The sequence below is a fragment of the Phodopus roborovskii genome, unplaced genomic scaffold, assembly GCF_943737965.1.
Source record: "Phodopus roborovskii unplaced genomic scaffold, PHOROB, whole genome shotgun sequence".
NCBI classification, from domain to species: domain Eukaryota; kingdom Metazoa; phylum Chordata; class Mammalia; order Rodentia; family Cricetidae; genus Phodopus; species Phodopus roborovskii.
The window spans coordinates 708,868-727,410 of record NW_026125264.1 but is presented as its reverse complement, the minus strand read 5'-3'; the positions used below and the strand labels follow the sequence as shown (position 1 = coordinate 727,410).

At 41.5% G+C, this 18,543-nt stretch overlaps 1 protein-coding gene across 4 annotated transcripts in view; it reads left to right on the top strand.

The window, feature by feature from the left end:
• Asip (agouti signaling protein) overlaps nt 1–18,543 on the top strand; it is a 90,399-nt gene that overhangs the window by 53,035 nt on the left and 18,821 nt on the right. The window contains exon 1 of one of the 4 annotated variants that reach the window (XM_051192685.1): nt 17,028–17,111. The exons of 2 other annotated variants lie outside the window; for them this stretch is intronic. The gene's annotated coding sequence lies outside the window, so the exon portion shown is untranslated. Of the gene's footprint in view, nt 1–17,027; nt 17,116–18,543 lie in introns of those variants that run through there. One more of the 4 variants, XM_051192693.1, reaches the window with a different exon arrangement.

The following is an 18,543-nucleotide window of genomic DNA, read 5'->3' as shown; positions in this document are numbered from 1 at the left end:
GGGCTGGCTTCAGACTTGTGACAGTTCCCCCCCCTCCTCCCAAATGCTGAGATTATAGGTGCAAACCTCTGTGCCTGACCCAGATTTTCTAAGATTGGCCAGGGACAGGTGATGTAGCTCAGGTGGCAGGGTGCTTGCCTGGCATACACAAAGCCTTGGCTTCATACTTCAGCACCACATTAAATGGGTGTGGTAGAGTATACCAGTACCCCAGCATCAGTAAGTAGGAAGTAGGAATGTTGAAAGTTCAAGATCAGTTTTGGCTACTAAGACCAAATACTTTATTATTCAATGTACAGCAAGCCACAGGAGTCTTTTGTGTCCTTTTCTTCTGCTCACCACACCCCCAAGTCCAATCTGAACAACACAGAGGGCCAGATGGATGCTACACCCATAGTGATGTGTATTACAGGGGTGGAGCGTTGAGTTTGGGAGCAAGCAACCTGTAACCCTGCTTTTTGTCCCAAGGACATTATGTCAAGGCAGCTGCAGCAAAAATGACTCTGAGGTGGTGAGAGGTTTGTGCCTACATTCTTGATCACTCTGTAAGGTGACATGGCAGAATGTCTTGAATCTACCCTTGAGTCTATGTCATCTCGGCTTCTTTTTTCTCATGATTATGCTACACTGTAAGCCGTTCAGATTAGCCTGACAGAGACTGCAGTTAAGGTTAATTTTACCCCAAACAGCAGTAGGATACGGCCTGCAGGATTGACCTCAGATGTAGCCTGGTCTATAAATAAGTCCTGGGAGGTTTGGTGGGCTATATTTTAGACATTCAGAATGCAGTGCAAAGCCATCTCAGTTACTGTACACAGCATAGCCAAAGCCTCTGAACACCAGTGCTTCCCATAAAGTCAACTGCTCTCTCCTTTTCTGCTCATACCAGCACTTTTCATCCAGGAAAAATGTGTGTCCAACAAGGGCATTTATCAAAGCCATTTAGATAGCTTGTTTTAGTTCCCCTACCCAACTTCATTAACAAGAAGAATAATCAAGAGTTGCCTACAAACAGATGAATGAATAAAGAAAATAAGGGGTGTTACTCTCCCATATGAAAGAAGAAAATTATATTTTCTGTAGGGAAATTGGTAGAACTGGAGATCATCTTAAGCAAAATAAGTCAGACACAGAGAGACAAGTATCACACGTTTTCTTTCTCATGTTGTGCGATATCCACCAGAGAAGATTGCTTAGACATGGGTTTAAACCAATAAAAAGTCTTTATTAGCTGGGTGTTTGGGATCCTAGTATAGCACCAATTGGTGAGTTTTTAAACACAAAAACCATGTTCTGGGTTGACATACTTCCGTTAACAAGAACAACTAGCCAGAAGTAGAACTACAGAAGCCATCAAGCAAGGTTAGTGCATTTAGAGGCTTTCCCAGAACTTTGGATTTTGATGGACTAGGTCTTTGTTTTAGTTTTGGCAGGTGGTGCTGTGCTGAGTTTGACAGCCTGAACGGTACTTCCATCATAGAGTCAGTTGTGCTGAGGTCTCAGGATCTGCTAAGTCTGAGGCCCTGTTACATTATCCAATCCCTTTGAGTGCTGAAAGGATCATATGGACAGTCCAGGTGGGCTTATTTCATGCAGTAGCTTACATTATAGGGGAGGAGCTTGGGAAACCTGCCAGTTTATAATAAGCACTGAAGCAAACCTGGCTTTTATCCCAGAGAGTAACAATACCACACACTCAAGCTTGCTCACAGCAAACAAGCACAGTCCTGAAAAATGACCTGGGTAGATGGTACCTACTCTTGGCACACCTAGCAAGATATTGGGATGGTGTCTCACAACAATATATTGATAAAAGAACTGCAAAATGGGTACAGACACTCTGAAAAATTGTCAGTTTCCTGGATATACTTTGTATATGACCTAGCCATTCCTCTCCTATGTATTTACCCAAGATAAATGAAAGTATATATTTATACAAAGTCTCTTACATGAATATTAATAGCACTTGGATGAAAGGAGAGAGAGGAGGAGGGAAGGGAAGTGGGGAAGAAAAAAAAATGGCACTTTATTTGTAGCAGCTAAAAACTAAAAATGACCTAAATTTCTGTGAATAGGTGCATGGGTGAACAAATGCAATATCCATACAGGAGATTACTAGTCATCCATAAAATGTAATGGATGTTGGTATATGCAACAATATAAAAAGGCTAATACATGCAAGGCAGGCACTCTGCCACTGAGCTACGTCCCCAGCCCTTTAAAAAACCATTAGGCTGAATGTGGTGGTACACACCTTTAACACCAGCACTTAGAAGGCAGAGGCAGGTGGATCTCTGTGAGTTCAAGGTCAACTTGGTCTACATAGTGAGTTCTAGGACAGCCAGGACAAAAGAAGAAAATAAAACTTTTTAAAAGACAGATAGGAGCTGGGCATGACAGTATCAGGAGGCAGAGGCAAATGGACCTCTTGAGTTCAAGACCAGCCCTGGTCTACAGAGCAAGTTCCAGGATAGCCAGAACTACACAGAGAAACCCTGCCTTGGAAAACACCAAAAATACATAAATAAAAATAATGATAACTGGGAACATGGGGCAGGAGGACTTGGCTCATTTTCTACCATATGAACTGAGGTCATAACTGAATTTGACTGATTCCCAAGCCTAAATTCTGAATGTCTCAATACTACACTATTCTCCACCTGTAGTATGATGTTCCCTCTTTCTTTTTTTTAAAGGAATATGTGGTGCATTGCAAGGAAAGCAAATTTGGAAGAAAATACATTCCAATGATTATATGTTTTGTGGTTAGTTATGGATATCCAGTTTCTAGAAATCAGTCTCCCTCCTTGACTCTGGTGTGTTTTAATAATGAACATATATAAAATTTTAGTTGTTCTAAGCAAAAAGAAATTCATTTTGTAGACCAAAAAGAAGTATTGAACTTCTGTGAATATGAAATGCTGTTTATGAGAAAAATCTCAGGGATGCTGCCTGAGTTTGAACCTAGCTCTATCAGTTTTTTCAGCTGTAAAATTCTGGAGTTCTTTAAATCCCAGCCCCCTTCTCTGTAAAATGCTAGCATCTAGAGCTAGTGTGGAGGCTGAGTGAGGCAATGCACAGAGAGGGTTTATTACAAAGCCAGACATATAGTAAATTGTCAATTAATATTGATTATTTTATCATTATTATTCTGAGTTTGACATGCAAGTTGTCTGACATTGGCTTTTTAACAAACCAGAACATCATCTTAAACACAGGGATCTACTTAGGTATTAAAGAAACGGTATATTTATGTTAGGAAGGAAAAAAAACTTTTCATAACAAAATCAAAAAGTCAGACACATAGCCCATCTCAAGAATCTCAGCACTTGGGTGGTGGAAACAGGAGGTTGAGAGCAAGGCCAGTCTATACCACATGAGACCCTGTCTCAAAACAAATAAACAAAAACAAAGAATCAGTTCAATATGAAGTAGCATATTATAGGAAGGAATGCTGGAGCACTGTTCTGCCCATTATATCTATAATTTCTGATCAGTGCAATTTAAATTAAATTAAGTGAAAATAATTTAAATTAAATTAAAATTGCTGATCTAAAGCTTTTTAAACACAAGTACAATAACATAAAGAAGAAAAGATTTAAGAGAACTAATATGAGTCCTTACCCCACACAATTATGTGTGACGATGGAAGAAACCCTTCAATTGCCTGGATCTGTTTCCTATCCCACATAAACTAAAGGGTTAGACAAAACCAACTTGGAAGATTTCTCAATTCTTAAACCCAATAATTCTCACATTACATATTTGCTCATCTTTCACTGGCCATTAATTTCCCATTTTAGGGCCAGGCCTTACACTAGGACCTGGAGAATCAACATGCTTAAATGTCTCTGTTCCCATTATAAAGTATTCACTCTAAAAAGGAAATACAAATTATTCATATGTGTGTGTTTGTGTATTTCTAAGCAATGTACAGATTGCCTTGAGGGTAAGAGGGAGCCCTCACCAGTGCTAAGATGTATTCAGGCAGCAAGTAGACAAACGGCTTATTCTATCCCAACCTGTAGCCAAGTGTTCAAGTAATAAACAGTAGCATTGAACCACAACATCCTTGGACATCTCCAATAAGTTCACAAGTTTAGAAGACCCATGAAAAATCTGGTGGCAATGTGTTCCTATTAATTAGGCATTGCTAAATCTCTCAGCAATTTATGAACCAGTTAGGTCTATGAAAACAAGGAAATGGCTGTCATGGGATAATCTGTTATATTGTGCCTCAAATAGATGGCCCCTTATTCCAACAGTCCCTGTGATGGCATAAAACCTTTTCCTAAGAGTTTTCTCCTCCTTATTGAAAACAGAGGCTTTCTTATACCCTCAGATTCGACTCAAACTCTGTGAAACTCCAGGTTGTCGAATTCTGAGGCAGGTCTCCCCAAATCTCCCTCATGGTTTCTTAGACAAAATGAAGCCTCTGGAGGTCATGGCTTCAGGGAGATGGGACGGAAATGAAGCTAGGACTTGGGCAGAGTTGGAGTCCTGGGATCAGTGTTAACTGCTAGTTGGGCAGTTCACATCTTGGCTCTCCTCGTTGTGTGACTCAAGTCATGCCAAACACCCTGCTACTCTCTGCAGTTCAGTGTTTTCCAGACTCTTCCTGGAAGAAAGATGAGCTCAAAAAAGGAAGGAATGGAGGGAGGGAAAGAGGGATGGAAGAAGAGAGGGAGGGAGGGAGGGAAGGAGGATGGAAGGGAGGAAGGGAGGATGGAAGAAAGGAAGGAAGGAAGATGAGCTCCTTAAAATCAAGAACAAAATTTACTTTTTCTGTTTTCCCTATAGAATGAGTTCAAGGCTGTTAATTTAAATGTTGCTAAGTGTATATCAGTATTTTTAGTCATTTAAACAAGACCTTCTGCTTTGATTATAATGTTTAGTAAATATGTTTATCCTGAAAACATATTGTATTTTAGTTTAGCTTTTTTATTCAACAAACTTAACACCTACTAAACCAGGAGTAATATGAGGCAATACCCTAACATGTTATTGTTTTTTAAATAACAATTAATACAGTTATTGTGAAAAAAAATCCAGTCCTCCACTGATGATTAGCCAAGCCCCAGACTACAGGAGGGCAAGATGGTATATGAAATCTACAAGCGGCCAGATGCGGTAGTACACACCTTTAATCCCAGCACTTAGGAGGCACAAGAAAGTGGACCTCTTTGAGTTCAAGACTATTTGGTCTACATAGAGAATTCAAGACCAATCAGGGCTACACAGTGAGATATTGTTTTAAAAACTACAGGCACTGAAAGGGAAACAGTATGAATATGTGCCCTAGTAGACAGTGAAAGAGTCTATATACAAATGTATCAATCGTTTCTAAGAAGTCTAGCAAAAGGGTCCTTGGCAACTCAAGAATATAGTCATCCTGGGGAGGTGGTCTTACTAGAATTAAATACCAAAGGTTCTTAGCATCTGAAGAAATCATCTCCTCCACTGCCATGAGTTTTCAATCATCTCAGAACTGCTGGAAACCATGAGAACCATCTCTGGGATAGACAGTTGTATCGAAATCCAACAAGAAACAGACTGCTATGCAAAAAAGCACTCACAAGGTGGAGGCAGGCAGATCTCTCTGAGTTAGAGGACAGCCTGGTCTACAGAGTGAGTTCCAGGACAACCAGGGCTACACAGAAAAGCCTGTCTTGAAAAAACAGCAGCAGCAGCAACAAAAAACTAATTTGAAGTCATAGGGGTGCTGAGCTTGCCACACAATTTCTGCAGCAGGTGTTTGTGGCCCCGGTGACTTTTTATTTCCATGGCCTCAGTATCACCAACCATCTGCCTGGGGTCCTTTCGCTCTGCCCAGGTAAACAAGCTGTGTAAGAGCTGGCCTTAGGTCTCCACTGTCCCCATTGCAGCAATAGGCAGGTGGTAGCTGCAGCAGGGACACACTCCCACATGCCTGAGTTCTCCAGCAGGCCTCAGGTGTCCAGACCCATACTCTTGCCTATGTTACAACTTCTGTATACGCCTGGGATCTGATGGCTCCCAAAGACGTGGCAAAGCTTCTAGTTGCCAGGACCTACTGTCTCTCATCTGGTTCCTTACATACAGCCTTTTATCCTTCAGTCCTGGCTCCTCAGCTTCTCGTGCCATCTCTCTGCTTCTGCCACCCTTCCTTCCTTGTCTGCCCCTGAACTGCTCAGCTGTCGAGCACCAGGCTGCTTTGCTACCGACTGCTCAGCTGTTGCTGCCATAGCCTTTTCTGCCACCGCCTCTGCTGTCTCTTTGTCTCTTATTTCTCTGTGTTATAGAAGAAGAAAAGAGCACTGGAGAGGAGTTTTGTGCTGGGCCTAATGGTACAACAGGAGAAGCAGCTCAGGAGAGTGACTCCCAGCCACGCACTAAGTGAGCCTGGATGGTGCATTTCTATAGCCAGAGAAGAGGCCCTTGCTTCTGTAGCACCCGACCCAGTCGGAGGTTTGTGTTTGCGCCATATGTTTTCTCATTGCTGTGGCAGACCACTAACAAAAGCAACTTAAGGAAGGCAGGTTTATCTTGTCTCACACGGTGAGAATGCTGTCCATCATTGCAGCAGGAGCCAGAGGCAGCTGGTCACATTGCATCTGAAGACAGGAAGCAGAATGATGAGTGTTGCTGCTCTCTCCTTGTTCTGAAGTCTAAGGCCCCAGCCCCGTGGTGAGTTTCCAGGGTGGTTATAATGCCCATGAAACTTTCAACACATTTTGAGCCACCACAGCCTTGCCTCTTTGGCATCAGTCACAGAAGTGCCTATGCTAGGCAACCGGGGGGGAAATGTTCTCCTAGCTGCAGTAGAAATGATTGCAGGGTCACCTAGATTTCTCCCAGGCTTGTGGTAGTAAAAATTCTAACAGCCCTGGCTGAGACTATGTCTCTAGGGGCTGAGGCAATCAGCTGTGATTATCATGGAGTTTTTCTCCAGGCACGTTTTAAAGAGGTGCTCAAAATGGTGCTGGCGTAAGGGTAGCCATTTGATTGACAGCCATTTTGCATCAAAGGAACATCTAACATCTGCCAGTTAGGGAGTCAAGTTGCCCCATCCCATATATCTTTGCTTGTATATAAGAAAATAAACACCAGAAGATTTGCTTACAGTAATAACATTAATAGTGAATTTAGCAGATTTTAAAGTGCCTAGCAGTGGCCCAGTGCCCCATGGAGAAGTGTGTCTCTCTTATCTATCTCATCAGGACTCAAGTTCAGTGTTACAAAAATAACTACAATTTGTATAATACATCTTCAGAAGTTTTTAAATTTTTCAGTCAGATTTGTTAACTTAATGTTGTGTGTTTTGCCTTCATGTATGGGTCTATGTACCATGTGGTTGCTTTGTGGTTCAGGAGGCCAGAAGAGAACATCAGGTCCCCTGGAACTGGAGTTACAGATGACTATGGGTGCTGGGAATCAAACCTGGCTCCTTTGAAGGAGCAGTCAGTGCTCTTAACCACTGATCCATCTCTCCAGCCCATGTCTTCGCAAGGCTTTATCACTTTGCTGTAGGGATTCCTAAACCTTACCCTGCTCTCGGTGTCTGTGAGATGCTTGGCTTGCGTTAGCTGCAGGATCCACCACCTGATAGATACAGAATAGAACCTAGACAACAACACATTCTACAAGTGCTTGCCTCTACACCATGCCACCTGTGCCAACTCAGAGTGGAGAGAACCGCAATGCAGTGTTTGAGGTTGTAACAGCCCTTGTACTGTATTTTGAAGTCTCTTGAACGTGACACCAAAAAGTCATTAAGCACATTACAAATACATGAAAGATGATAAATTCTGGGCTTGGTAGGGACAGAAGGAATGTAAGCTCATGGGCTATAAGAGTGAATTCAAGGCTAACAAGGACAACTATATAAAACCCTGTCTTAAAATGAAAAGTAAAGAGAGGGCTTGGGGTGTAGCTCAGTAGTAGACCTCTTGCCTAATGTGTTCGAGAGCTGGAGTACCATCCACAACATAAGGGAGCAAAATGATGTCTTGGGGACATCGGTGCTAGAGAGATGGTTCAGTGGTGGAGTGCCTGATTCCCTTCTAGAGGACCAGGGTTTGGTCCCCGGAACTCAGGTCAGGTGGTTCATAGCTACTTGTAACTCTAGATCCTGTGGCTCCAACATTCTCCTCTGGCCTGCTCTGGCACTTCCATTCACAAACACACGCACACTTACATGCAATTATAAAGATAAAATAAAATATTTTTTAAACCTTTGGGAACATCATGTTTCAGTATAATATACTCTGCGATTGTCCTAGCTTAAGTGTAAATTCTGTTCAAATTTACTTTAGGCTTTGGGTCCAGCTAGATAGTGAGTATTTAGAACATAGAAAATAAATCTCTCTCCTCAGTACTTAACATAATGCCTGTGAACAGTAGAATTTATGTAAATGGGCTACCCAGATTTTATGCTGTTTACAACATTTTTAAATCATACTATGTTAATTAGGTTTGCTTTATTATCCCCAAAGATGGCTTGGGGCTAGGATTGGTCTCAGTTTCTTAACTTCTGATGCCTTTACTCTTGCAAAACCAAAATTTATTATTCTGTTGCTGTTCTGGTTAAAATTCTTCATTATAGTTCTTGGCTTTTTCCAGGGCATAGTTGACATTTGATATAAAGTTGCTGCGTTGCATCAGGATTTTCTTTTTAAATATAATAAAACTCTTTTTTACTATCAAGATCAAAAAATACTTTGTCATTTACAAGACAATCAGGGTACCGAGACCTCTGTTATGGGAGTGCCATCTGGAGCAAGGCACTACCCAATTACAGTGTATTCTAAACTGCCTTTAATATTATCCCACCTTCTCTAGAATTCCTTCTGTGTTTTATAACCTCTGGACCATGCCCCTTGCTTCCCTATACCACTGCCTAAGCCTACCTTAAAGTTTACGCTTCCATCCTTTCCCTCATCTCATTGCTATCATCAACCCAATGCGAGTTTCACCCTTTCAAATCTATAAGCTCTCTTTAAAATTCAGAATTTGTTCTAACTTTAAAGTCTCTGGCATTTAGCTAAGTTACCAAATTACCAATACTTCTCTCTTACAGCCTTTCCAAGCCATGTTTCAGCCTCTGTTTTCATACCTTCAGTACTGGGGGGGGGGGAACACTAAGTGAGTTCAAGGCCAGTCTGAACAACTAAATAAGACCCTGTCTTAAAATGAAAAATGAAGGGAGGGTTTGGGGTACAGTTCAGCAATAGAGTTCTTGCCTATTTTATTTGATATCTGGAGTGTAATCCACAAAACCAGAGGGCAGAATGCTGATAAAGTCTTGGGGATATCAGGGCCAGAGAGATGGCTCAGCAGTGGCCTGCTTACTTCTCTTCCAGCCCATCTTGGGACAGTTTCTATCATAAATTCCTTCCATATACTATAAATTATCCTTCCTTGGAGATACACACAGTAAGTAAAGATTAACAAAGACTTTGTGTTGTGCCAAGCCCTGAGCTAAGCATTAGAAAGGTGGTAAGTAAACTTCTACCACAGCTGATGGTGAAAACTTTGAAGTCTGACGTCTCAGCTACTGGTAAGAATGTAGGGGAACATAAACTTTCACACACTTCTGTGGGGTTCTAAATTAGTACAAACACTTTAGGAGAGAAATTTGGATATATCTAATAAAGTTTAAAACACATACTTACCTCCCATTTCTGGTAGCACTCCAAATTAATGAAGTAAATATCCAGGGTATGAACTTAAGAGAAGTAATAGAATAAACTCAAAGAAAGAAAAAAGTAATATAAAAGAAGTAAATTGATGAAAAAGTCACAAACTGATGTTTTAAAAATACCTCTAGTACAATTTCGTTAAAAGAGAAAACACAAGTTTGGGATGCTGTTCAGCAGCCAGTGAGCGCTTGGAATGTGCACCAGGCCTGGTCCTGTCCCTAGCTACACATGAACTAGGCATGGTGACTGTTCTAATTTGCTTTCTTGCTGCTCAGGTCTCCATCATTGAGGAAAGTCAGGGTAGGAACTCAAGCAGAAACTAAACAGAGAGTGCAGAGGAATGCCTGCTGGGTGATTCCTTCCTCTGTCTCATGCTCAGTTAACAGTGTCACCCACCGTGGGCTGGCTTCTCCCACATCAGCCATCCATCAGGTCAGTGCCCCTTAGACATGCTTGCACACCAATCTAATCAAGAAAAGAAAAGCTTTCAATTGAGGTTCTCTCTTCCCAGGAGACTCTGGACTGTGTCAAGTTGACAAAAAAGAAAAAAAAAAAAAAAAAAACTAACCAGAAGATTGGCCCTTGCCTGTAATTCTAGCACTAGAGATGAAGTTAAGAGGGCCAGAAGTTCAAGAGAATTTGAGGCTAGTCTGGGATACATGACATCCCAAGGGGGAGGAGAACAAAAATAAAATAACCATTATAAGTTATAAAAGATTTCACTGCTTTGCTGCATAAATATCTAATACAAGCCGGGCATTGGTGGCGAATGTCTTTAGTCCCAGCACTTGGGAGGTAGAGGCAGTCAGATCTCTGTGAGTTTGAGACCAGCCTATTCTACAGAGCTAGTTCCAGGACAGGCTCCAAAGCCACAGAGAAACCCTATCTCAAAAAACCAAAGAAAGAAAGGAAGAGAGAGAGAGAGAGAGAGAGAGAGAGAGAGAGAGAGAGAGAGAGAGAGAGAGAAATCCAGGTACAATAGATCACATCTATCTGTAATCCAAGCACAGGCCAGCCAATGAGTTCTAGAATAACTTGGGTCACAGAATGAGACCAAAAATCAAACAAACAAAAAACTCTTGCCCAATCCCTGCTACCTTTTGCTGCCAGAAACCCTATGGCAGGTAATAAAGAGATTAAATAAGACCAGGGCAAACAATCTCAGGCCAATAAATTTGGAAGGTGTCAAAATAGAGAGAAGAATGAAAAACCTTAAATTGTCTTATGACAATAAAATAAATAGAGTAATAGGATAAAATATGTTACTACATTCTAAACAATGTACTCTGATCAGCCTAGGTTGATGAGTCCTACTAAAGTTTCAGGAAAGAAAAAAATCTTACATACACATACAACATATAATATACAATATATTCATATACAGTGTTTCCAGGTGGGGAAATGTAAAGAAAAGACAGTTCCCAGCACCCACACAGGGCAGCTCACAGCCTCCTATAACTTCAGCCCCAGGGGTATCAGACCCTCCTGCACTCATTTATACATGCCCACAAATAGATGCATAATTGAATTTTTAAAAAAAGCTCTTTAAGGAGGGACAAGCTTGATGGTTAAAGCATTGAAACAAAGCCATGAGTTCAATCCCAATCATGAAGTGAGGGACAATTAGCTCATCTTATGAAGGTCACCTAACTTTTAGACCATACTAACAAAAATAGTAAAACAGAGGAAAGCATGTGTTGTTTCCACTCATGAGTAGATGAAATCATTTTGAATATTAGACAATGAGATCTATAAGACTTAACATTATACTACATTATGCAACATACATTTAGTAAGGGAAATCAAATTACCCCAATTCACATTAACTTATTAAAGGAAAAAAATCATATGACTGTACCAACTGAAAGAGAAAAATAGAACATCCATTTTTGATTCATTTTGTTTTTATTTTTGTTTTTTTTTTAAAGACAGGGTTTCTCTGTGTAACCCTGGCTGTCCTAGAACTCACTATATAGAGCAAGCTGATCTCAAACTCAGAGAGTTGACAGCTTCTGCCTCCCAAGTGCTGTGATTAAAGGCACACACACCCACAACTCAGCCATTTATTTTTTGGTTGTGAGCCTAGCCTTTAATGGCTGAGCCATCCCTCCAGCCCCAGCCATTTTTTTTTTAACATTTATTTATTTGCGTGTGTGTGTGTGTGTGTGTGTGTGTGTGTGTGTGTGTGTGTCTGCATGTGTACACTCAAGGGAGTGTGTCATGACATGGATGGGGATATCAGAGGACAACTTGGGGGAGTGAGTTTTCTCCTCCTGCCATGTGGGTTGAAGAATCAATCTCAAGATGTCAGGCTTGGTAACAAGTGCCTTTTCCCACTGAGCCAATCTCTCTGGCCCCCATTCGAGACTTTTTTTAAGGCAATAGAAAAATTTCTTCCTCATCTACCAAAAAATGTGTTCATATAAAAAGAAAAATGAGTGATGGCATACACCTAAAACCAAAGCACTTGGCAGGAACAGCAGAAGTTCAAGATCATCCTCAGCTACATAGGGAGTTTGAGAACAGCCTGGACTACATGAAGCACTGTCTTGGAAAAGGGAGTAGATGTAGATAGATTTTTCTTTCATCCCACAGCTCACAAAAAAAATGACATGGAGACTATTACTAATTATATTACTAATTATAAAAGCTCAGCCTATAGCTTAGGTTTTTCCCACTAGCTCTTATACCTTAACCCATTTCTATTCATCTTCGTATTGCCACATGACTTCTACTTCTCCTATATGTCTTGCTCCCTCTGCATCCAGCTGGCAACTCTCCTTTCTTCTTCCCAGGGCTTTCTCTGTCCAGAAGTCCCTGCTATACCTCCTGCCTAGCTATTGGACATTTATCAGGTAAGAACATCCAGGACATTGGCATTTGGCAATCTTAGAGAAAATACTCCATTATCTATCCTATCTTAATGAGTCCAAAATTTTATACCTAACCCACTTTTTATCATGACTTGTATTACCATTCTAAAAATGTCTTTTTAGAACTTAAAACAACTTCTTAGATAAACAACTTAAACTTCTTTGTTTCTCAACCTTATAAACTTTACATCCCTTCTGTAAATTTCTTTTCTGAATTTAGTAATAAAGAATGCTGTAAAACTTTAACTATTTAGTCTTCAATTCCCATCAAAGACACAAGAAGGATAAAATATTACCTAAGTGAAAAAGAAATGCAGAGCAAGCAACTTCCAGAACTATAGAAATGGCAGAGACAGCTGGCTGCCTGGACATCACCCAGGGTTCTCCTGCAATGTTAGGACATCCATCTTTGGCCTACAGACCTAGAATATCTGACAGACTTTTCTTTGACTGTCCCACCTTGTCTTGGCAAAGTTTGACAGTCTTTTCCCTTTGTATCCTGCTTGTCAGTTTATACGTTATACTGTCAGCAGTCAAGGCAAAAAGTTTCTTGCCCAAATGGCTACTTTTGCCACAATGAAAGCAAACTCCATAAGAGGTTCTCTGATGTCTATCATCATCGTTTTTTGAAGTAAGTTGGTGCTGCCAGGAACAGATGTATCTCACTGTCATGAAAACCTTATGTTATTAAAACATTTAAATGCCATATTCTGTAGGTCTCTGAACTGTTTGAAGATTACCAATCTAAAATATATCTGTTTGACCTTGAAAACATACTTAGCATAACTACAAGTTTGATTGTTGTAAGTGAATAACTCTTAGCCTGCACTTGTCTTAAATAGTTTGTAAAAATAACTTTCAAAGATTAGAAATTTATATTACATTGTAAATAATCTGCATAGGTAGAATACCTTACACAAGAGTAGAAACATGTATAGTATATTCTTTTTATATTTAAAAAGTTTTTTTTCATTTTACACACCAATCCCAGTTCCCCTTCCTTCCCCTTCTCCCTACCCCTCTTTGTCCCCCACCCTTCCTACTCCCCATCCACTCTGCAAAGGGGGTAAGCCCTTCCTTGGGGAGTCAACAAAGTCTGGCATACCAAGTTGAGGCAGGACTAAGCCCCTCCTCCCTGTATCAAGGCTGAGCAAAGTATCCCATCATGGGGAGCGGGCTCCAAAAAGCCAGTTCATGCCCCTGGGATAGATCCTGGTACCACTGCCAGGGGCCCCCACAACAGATCAAGTCACATAACTGTCACCCACATTCAGAGGGTCTAATTCAGGCCCATGCAGGTTCCCCAGCTGTCAGTCTATAGTCCATGAGCTCCCTCTAGCTGGGATCAGCTATCTCTGTGGTTTTTCCCCATGGTGGTCTTGACCTCCCTTGTCATATAATCCTTCTGCATCTGCTTCCATCAGTTACTGGATGTAGGTTCTATGATGACAATTAGGGTAGTCATTAATCCAATTAAAGGGGAAGACAGGCCTGTCCCAACAGCCTCTCCATTATTGCTAGGAGTCTTAGTATTGTTCTTTGCTGCAGCTTCTGGTGATAAACACGATCCACCAAACTCAACAAACCCACATGGGGTTTATTGGGAAAGGGAGCAAAGGGAGGGAAGCAGAAATGGAAAGAAGAAGAAAAGAACAGGCAGGAGGGGGCTTGCTTATATAGAGAACAATAACAGTCTTTGCAGTTGGGGCGTTTGAAGCTGGAGTCCTGGAGCTGCTGTTGGTCCAGCTCCACAGGGCCTCAGTTCCACGTGGTTTTTGCCTGCAGAGAACCCTTATGCAGCCACCTAACACATGCGCAGCACAGCCATGCAACCTTTGACGGTTGTCACTATGTGAGACGTGATCACCTGTCAAAGGTGCATCCCCAGGCAAGAGAAGGTAGCTCAGAGAAGAGTGGGGTGGGGAGAGCCTGAGGGTTAAAGAGACTCCATGACCAGGAAAGGTTCCCTAAGGAGAAGACATAGTCCCAGGAGAGTGTTGAGGAGAAACCATGGGTCAGGAGAAGGAGAGGAGTTGGGTGCAGGAACAGGCACAGGTTGCCCAAGACCCAGGGAGAGGGAGAAGCCAGGATATCAACACTTACCAGGGGTCATCTTTGTGGATGACCCACAATGGCTCCCTCTATCATGATATCTCTTTCGTCGCTTTCCCCCTCGGCCCCTCCCCCAACTCAGTCTTCTTGATCTCTCACGTTCCCATCCCCTCCCTTCTACTCCTTCAAAGTTTACCCAGGAGACCTTAACTATTTTCCCTTCCTGGGGCCTTCCATGTATGTCCCTTTTATGGTTCCCCTTCTTCCTAACTTCTCTGGGGTTGTGGATTGTAGCCTGGTTAGCCTTTGTTTATATCTAATATCCACTAATGAGTGAATACATACTATGTTTGTCTTTCTGAGTCTGGGTTGCCTCACTTAGGATGGTTTTTTCTAGTTTCATCCATTTGCCTATGAATTTCAAGATTTTGTTTTGTTTTGTTTTACCACTGAGTAATATTCCCTTGTGTAAATGTACCACATTTTCTTTATCCATTCTTCAGCTGAGGGGCATCTAGGTTGTTTCCAGGTTCTGGCTATTACAAATAATGCTGCTATGAGCATAGTTGAGCAAATGTCCATGTGGTATGATTTTACATCATTTGGTTATATGCCCAAGAGTCTTGCTGGGTCTTAAGATAGATTGATTCCCAATTTTCTGAGAACCTGCCTTACTAATTTCCAAAGTAGTATACAATGCATTCTAACAAAAATAACCTTACATTGGTATTAATGTACAAAATTCCATATTAATGTAAAATATTTGAGACTAGTGATTGTTCAAAAGTAGACTCAACAATCCACCCTTTTATTCCATTTCTATACTATAATCACTTTTCCCTTCAGAAACAGATCCCTGAGCCTAATCTCCCTTGTTTAGACTTTTCCCTGACCATGATCATTAATAATTGTAACCAACCTCCCAAATGATGACAAATATCCATAACCCACTGAACTACCAAAACCCATATTCTCTAGACTGCTACCTGTTGTCTGGGGGTGATGAAACTTTTGGGGGACCCTGAGAAAATCAGGATAATGGTCAAGTCCTAGAATAGTCTAGGAGGCTGAACCATCTCAGCCAGCAGCCTTGAAGCTGTTCTGGATGCAGAACTCTGAGGAAACTGTAACAGAGGCATCTGAGAGGCTGGATACGTGGGACACCTGTTTTCATTGGTGTCTGGTCCTCTTGTTCTGAAAACACACAAACTTTCAAAGCATGTGTGTGTGTGTGTGTGTGTGTGTGTGTGTGTATGTATATATATATACATATATGTGTGTGTATATATATATATACATATATATATCTGCATTTACACAAGTATGGAGTGTGCAATGTGTATAAGTCAGTTAAAGACGATTTTTTGTTTTATGGGGTTTTTTTTTTCCAGATAAGGCTTCTCTGTGTAACCCTAGCTGTCCTAGAACTCACTCTGTAGATCAGGATAGTCTCAAACTCACAGAGGTTATGCTTTTATTTCCACAGAAAATGAAAGGCTATAGATTCCATCAAAGTTAATAAAGATCAGGTTTGATCAAGGAAGACCCCCTGAAAATCCTGGCTACAAACATAAAGAAATAAACCTAACAAAACTACAATACAGGTGACATATATTTTACCTCCTCAAACATAAAACAAAAAGCCAGGTGGTGGTGGCACATGCTTTTAATCCTAGCACTCAGGAGGTAAAAAAGTCAGAAGATCAAGCCACTGTTGATCCAGTCTGTGCTGCAAGAGACCTTGTCTCAAACAAAAACAAAAACAAATCAAATCAACAAAAAAGATTCACGTCATCCAGGGTTCATAAATTGTGACCTTATAAATTCTAGCTTATTCAAGGAAAAACCAAGAGAAGAAAGTCGAACCGCAGCCTAATCCTCTCCGGACTCGGCACGGGACCCGCTCCTTTCGATGCTGAAAATGGTAGAAATTTGTAAATTATGAGACCATATTGACAATCCCCCAAGAGAGGCAACCAATTGGGCAGGCTCAGGCCTTAGCCGTCTGCATATCTAGTTGATTTAGTTTCTCTACCAACTGCTGCTTATGCCCACCCAGAATCTCCCAGAGAAGCTTAATTAAACCTTGCCTTAATGGGATTTGTTTCTGCAGGTTAAGTACTAAGCCTAGGTTCCTTTTGTCTCCTGGGGTTAATTCTGAATTAAATCCTCATTAACTGTGCCTATGGAGTAACCTCAGTACAGCCACTTCTCTTCCATCCTCTCCTAACCTCGTGTCAACACCAATTTCCATTCCTAAGACTCAGGAGAAATATAGGGTGAGCAGACCACAAAACTTGCAGCCTCTGGGATGAGGCTGAACCCACGGCGTTTACTGGGCTGAGAGCAAAGGGGTAAGACGGGGAAGGCAGCTAGCTATTGGGGACTTTGGGGGCTTTAAAATGTCTCACAGCAATACTCCTTGCCTCTGCTACCCAAGGACAGGGAAGCCCCTCTGGCCTAGCTTCGCTCAGGGAGGCTGATTCGGAGCCGAGTCACTTGTACTGTAAGTAAGTAGGTGGAAACTATTTTCTTTATTCTACTGTCTTCCAGGACTCTATCTCCTTCTCTGGGTTCCCTTTCAGACAGCCTGGGCTTCTGGAGATCTGGCTATAAAATAAAAAGTGCCCTTCCTTGGGTTGTTTCTGGAGAATCTGTTCTCATCTGTTCTCATCTGCTCTCGGATGTTCTGAGGATGAAGCATTGCCTCTTCTATGTGGACCCACCAGTACATTACCCTTGAGACAGAGTGAAGTTTGAGATCATGTTTGTAGTACAGCCTCTTGATTTCTTGTTCTTACATTTTAGATACCAAACAAGTGGCAAGCCTCCTCTGTTAGATGACATCCACTCTGGTAGGGTGCAGATGAGTTCAGTTGGCAAATTTATCTGCTTCCATTATAATAAAAGAACTACTTAGCCACCCTTTTCTTGGAAAGTTAAACAAATCTATTTGATTCAGGAGTCAAGGTCGGAGCTGTCAAAAGATTAACATAAAAGATGCAAAGCAGCTTTTTGCAAATTGATCATGTATGTCTCTTTAGCCTGCTTTTGCCATTCCATAGCCAGTAAAAACATACAACACAAATTATTCTGAGAAGTGCTCTTAAGTGTCAAGTGTCAACAATGACCCACGGTCACATGTGAATGCTTCTTTAGGTTTTCTTCAGAGAAAGGCTTGTAGAATCTGAGTTAAACCCACTCATACAGAGCAAAATCATGTTTTGAGAATCCATCTGTCTGTAAATCAGTTCACTTGGTATTCATTAGAGTCAAACCCAGTCACCCATATACCATCTATTCCAATCTGCCTTTTCTTTCATATGTGTTGAATGTTTTAGAATTGACACCCGGATAGCCTCAATGTCCATTAGATGGAAGCTTGGGTGATGTCTGCAGTTGTGGATGAGTCTGCTGTGTTTCACTGATATTGAATAATTGTTCTGCTGCTTCCTGTGGAGAGGCTGTAAGACGCTAAATGGATAGCACACTGATGTCACTTTTGGTTTTCTTTGTTTGGAGGGAGGCCTTAATGGATCAGCCAGGCATTAGTGGTGAATGCCTTTAGTCCCAGCACTCAGGAGGCAGAGGTAGGTGGACCTCTGTGAGTTTGAGGCCAGCCTGGTCTACAGAGCTAGTTCCAGAACAGGCTCCAAAGCAATACAGAGAAATCCTGTCTCCAAAAACCAAAGAGAGAGAGAAAGGAAGAGAGAGAGGGAATCTTGGCCCACTCCTGAAAGCACCGTTAAAGTGCTTTGGAAGCCTTTGTGCTTCCTCCAGAGTTGTCTCATGGGTATTCTGAAGTGCTCCTCAGCTGGATTTCCCCAGGCTCTGGCCTGATTCTTTCCAGCAGGAAGCTGCATAAAAGCATAAAAGCCTCCTCCCCTTCTTCTGTAAAGCCTGGGGAGCTGAGAAGACCTACTCTTTCCTGTGGCTAC